Below are 4,806 nucleotides of genomic sequence, written 5' to 3'. Positions count from 1 at the left end.
GGTTCTCCCTCGGCTTCTCTTCATCTTCGCCTCCTGCAGGCACCTGGGGGGGAACCATTCCCCCCCGCTCTGCCAGCCCGTGCTCTCACTCTACCCTGGGTTCCCACGTCCCCTTTTGTGCACAAAACCTCCCTGCCCACGGACCTCGTAGCCAGGGCTGGGCCAGGAGCACCTTGACCTGCAGTGCCCCCTGGGCAGGCAAATTGTCTGCCCCTACAGAGGGGCAGGAGGTTCCCTTCTGCAGCTGCTGGGCTGCCAGGGGCATCTCTAGGTGACGTGCCCCCCATGGGGGTGTCAGCATGGTGAAAGGCAGTGCTGACCCCTTGCAGAGGTGCTGGGGGAGCTGTGCTGCAGCTGGTCCCTGTGTCTCTTCCTCATCCTCAGGAGCAAACTGTGCTTGTTTCACACAGCTTGGTCCCCACTGCAGGTGGGGGCTGTGGGGCCAGGAGTGGAGTAGAGCATCCCATGCCTCGCTCTGTTGAGAGGCCAGATTCCTTCAGGGTGCACCAGGCTGTGTGGGTGTTTGCTCTGTGCAGCAGGTGGACATGTCACCTTCAGGGACACTTCAGCCCCTGCCTGCACTCTGCTTCACTCTTCCTCCCCATGGGTCCCCAGCACCCCGTGCCAGCTGCTGTGCAGCTTCCTGGGCATCCCCAGCATCACCCAAAGCTCAGCCACAGGATGCAGTTAATGAAGTTAGCTTGTTAACCAGGGACTCTCAAGCCTCACACAGGGCTGCTGGCTCCTCATCCCACTGTCATGGTCCCCGTTGTCACCCTCCCTTTCGGGCACACTGGTCCCATGCTGTTGCAGAGTCCTGGTGGTGCCTGGTGTTCCCCTCCCGTGCTCTGCCTGAGAGCCAGTCTGGCCTCCGCAGTCAGTCTGACCAGAGCTGCCTTCTGCCTGACTCAGCCAAGGGGAAGTCACAGCTCTGCAGTGTCACCATTCCCTCCCTGAGCCTACCCTGGCTACAGTCCAGTGCAGCTTCGTGAGATGCTGGTCTGCGGCCACGCCAGCAGCAGCCTCCAGACACAACAGTTTATGGGCAGGAAAAACTTCCCATCCCTCCACAGCAGCCGTGGGGGAACCTGGGGCATGTTCCCTCCTCACTAGCCCTAGCATGGGGGCACAGTGGGCTCAGCTTGACCACAAGCCTGGCTGCAGCAGGACCACTTGCCTCCATCATCCTTCACCCAGCAGACCCTCCCTGCTGCTGCCCCCACAGCCACTGTGGTCCCCACATCCAGAAGCATCCCACTCACTTTGGGCATCCCCAGAGCTGCTGGGCAGAGAGGGCAGCTTGCCAGTCACAGTTTCACCTTGATGTGACTCTTTGCTTCCTTTTTCCACAGGGCTGTGTTTTTTTGGCAGTGGCAGGGTTGGGGGGTGCTATGATCTAGATGTCCCTTCCAGCACAGAGGAGCTGGGGATCTTCTGCCTGTTCCTGTGAAGCACACCTAGGGGGGCTGACACAGCTGTCTCCCACCCCACAACCCTTGGGGTAGGTCAGCAGAAGGTAAGGAGTGACCAGTTCTTCGCCCTGGCCCATCTCAAGGCCCCCGGGCTTGCTTGGGAGCCTTGCAGGGTGGAACAGGGTCCCTGAGGTCATACCGTGAGCATAATCCTGGCTCTCTACTGCTCTCCCCAAGTTGGAGGTTCAGAGGACCCTTCCCCAGAATGCTGGAGGTGGGTGGCTGGATGCTGTGGCAGCAAACAAGCAGTAGTTGGTGCTAGGAAACATTCCTGGAGCGTGTCCCAACCAGCCCCTCTGGCAGGTTAAGGTTCCCCTCTGGCTCTGACCAGCTCCTCCTCCCCTCTCCCACCTCAGTGCCAGCCCCTACTCTCCCCTCCACCTGAAAGCCCCCAAATTTAAGAGGAGATGGAGAGGAGGCAGCTCATTTCCAGCAGTCCAAGAGCTGCCCCGTGTGTCCCTGCTGGCTGGGGGTGCCCACACTGTGCTGGACTGCGGAGCACTGCTGGACTGCTGTAGAGCCAGGAAAATAAAATCCTATAAGGGTTGTGCTGAGTCCCAGTCTACGCCAGGTCAGAGCTGAAGGCAGCAGCTGTGGGGTGCAGAGAGGATGGGCAGAGGATGGAGTGTGGGACCCATGGCACTGTGTCTGCAGCTGGCTCTGCAGCCCAGCACACACCTCACTGTGCCCCGTGACTCATGTTTCCTGCCACTCCACGCGCAGCTGGAACCTCACCTGGGGCTGAAGAAAACAGATTTTCCCACTAAGGCTGCCTGCCTGGCACATGCTGGGTAGGGAGGGGCTCAGCCCCGGTGCTTCCTGCCAGCTCACTCTCAAACTGGGAGGCTCCTGTCCCTGGGGGTTGTGTGACCCCCTGAGGGGCTCGGAGCTGGTGCTTCCCCTGTTCCTGCAGCCCAGGGCAGTGTCCTGCAGGACCAAGACCAGTAGGACCAGAGGAGACATATTAGGTGTTCTCATGAACTGAGACTTAAAGGGCAGCAGACAGCAGAGGCTGTGCCATGGCTGGAGTGCTGCACTCAGGGTGGAGGTGGCAAGCACAGGTCTGGGAGGATCATAGCACTGGGGTTCGGGTCAGCCCTGCAGGTGCTGATCGGTGTCAGTGGAGAGGAACCAATGTGCTTTGAGGCCAAGCCAGCTGGGGGATGGGGAATCCCAAGCCTCGGCTGTGGGAATGAAGACCAGTGGTCTGGCTGCCAGCCCGCCAGGCTTGGGAAAGGGCCCACAGCTTTTCGGGATGTTCCCGGAGGGACTGGCGTGCAGCGGCGCGGGGTGGCTGCGTGAGTCACTCGCACCTGGTACTCACTCTTCCCTGCGCCGAGGCTGCACCGACCTGCGCCCGGGGCCGCGGATTCCTTCCCCGGCCCTGGTATGTGGGGGTGGGGAGGAGCTGGGAAGTTCTGCGGAAGGGGAGGCACTCTGGTTTTGGGGACCCAGCACCCCTGCGTGCTCCCCTCCGGTGCCAGTGCAAGGGAGATGCTGCCGGTGAAATAGTCAAAGTGCTGCTGGGCTGTCCCTGGGGGAGCAGGGTTTGGGGGGCACGGCCTTGCACCGGGGGCTGGCCACGTTCCCGCGGCCGAGGGGGCAGGCAGAGCTCGGGGCACAGCTGCGAAGCATCGCTGCCCCCGCCTGCTGCCCCGCTGGGCATTGCCGGGGGGCTGCTCCGCCAGCTCCGGGCCCGGGGCCAGCTGCAGAGCCCTTGGCAGACCCCTCGGCTCCCTGTTTAACGAAGCCCCTCGTCTAATTAGGACAGGCCGCCCTGCCTTCATTAAATGAGCTCTGGTGGGAGGAGGGTTTGAGGACAGTCCTGACTTGAGGATGCAGGACCCACACGGCTGGACCCGCAGAGCCGGGGTGGGCAAGGGGAAACCTGCTGCCACGGTGAAATTTGGAGCCACCTGGTCAGGTTTGGGGGCCTGGGCCTAACGAGAGGAAGGCTAACGAAGAAGAGGGGATGCGCTACTTGCTGTCCCTTTAAGAGGAGTGGGGGCACCACCGCTCCTCCCTTGCTTGGGAACAGTATGTGCCTGGGAAAGCTGCCTGCAGTCCGCCCTGGAGCATCTTTACTCGATGGCAGGTGGCCCTGCCAGGGGCACCCAGCTGTGAGGTGACCCGGGGACCCCCACCGGCCCTTCCCTCTCTGCCTGCAGGAAGATGCCCCCGGACCTGCCCGCTGCCCCACCAGGAGCCGGAGGGGAACCCCTGGGCCAGCAGCTGGGAGGGAGCAGGTACGTGTGGCACCGGGCAGTGCAGGAAGAGCAAGGACACACCAGGGAGGTAGCGTGGGGCACATCCCAGAGCCGTCAGCCAGGGTCAGCACTGGGAGAGGACAGGCACCAGTAAGGAGGATGGGGTACAGCAGGATGTATGTCCCCAAGGAGCAGTCCAGTCCCACAGGGTGCCCTGGGAGCAAGAGACACCCATTGAGGGTCAGGAGCACAGTCTGGGCCAAGGAGGAGCCCCAGAGCACAGACCTGTTGGTCACTGGGTGGGTGGGGGGTGAGGCCAGGGCAGTGTGAGGTGCCTGCCCACCTTGCTGGGCATCTTCTCCCTTTCACCTCTGTCCACCAACTGCAGTCACAAGGCCAGTGGCTTTCCAGCGTGTTTCTCCAGCTCTGGGGTGCATCTACACCACTGTTCTGCTCAGGTGGCTGCTGGGAGATGGTGTCTAAAGCAGGGCAGGAGGACAACCCACAGCTGGCTCCAGGGCAGTCCCCTACAAGAGCCATGGGTGCTAGGCTCCCACATGATGGGTACCATGAGTTGTGGGTGCAGGAAGGGTCCTGGCTGAGGCCTGGCTTTCCTGCAGCCTTGTGAGAGCTGCACTGGGAGGGGGAGAAGCCCTTCTCCACCACCATTGCTCTTCCCAGGGCTGGTGCTCAGAGCCAGGCTCTAACCCAGAGGGGCCAGGGGCTCGGGTCCCCGTGGTTGCTCTGTCCAGCTCTGCCCAAAGCCAGGCAGTGCCCTGAGATCCCTGGGGACACATTTCCCCAAGAGGGATGAAGGCGTGTGGTTGGCTCCTGGCTAGCAGGTCCCAGAGAAGTTCACCACATTCCTGGGATGTGGAGGACAGAGATTCTGGATCGAAAACTGTCTTGGGCTTCACCAGAGCCTGCTGCACCGAGATGTCCATGGCAAGCCCAGCAGAAACCCTTCCCGGGGGTGCAGCTCCCTCCTGCCTCAGCCCCTGCCCGGCCTGCAGGAACAGCCCGAAAAGCTGCTTTTCTTTCCTCTCCGGGAAGCGGGTGGGAAAAGGTGTTTTTTGGGGGGCCGGTCTGGGCGGGGGCCGCGGCGCTGCCGCTCCCCCCCCGGCACC

Source organism: Chaetura pelagica, unplaced genomic scaffold (assembly GCF_000747805.2).
Source record: "Chaetura pelagica isolate M959 unplaced genomic scaffold, ChaPel_1.0 scaffold914, whole genome shotgun sequence".
Classification (NCBI taxonomy): domain Eukaryota; kingdom Metazoa; phylum Chordata; class Aves; order Apodiformes; family Apodidae; genus Chaetura; species Chaetura pelagica.
The sequence above is the reverse complement of the archived record's forward strand: the minus strand, read 5'-3'. Positions refer to the sequence as shown.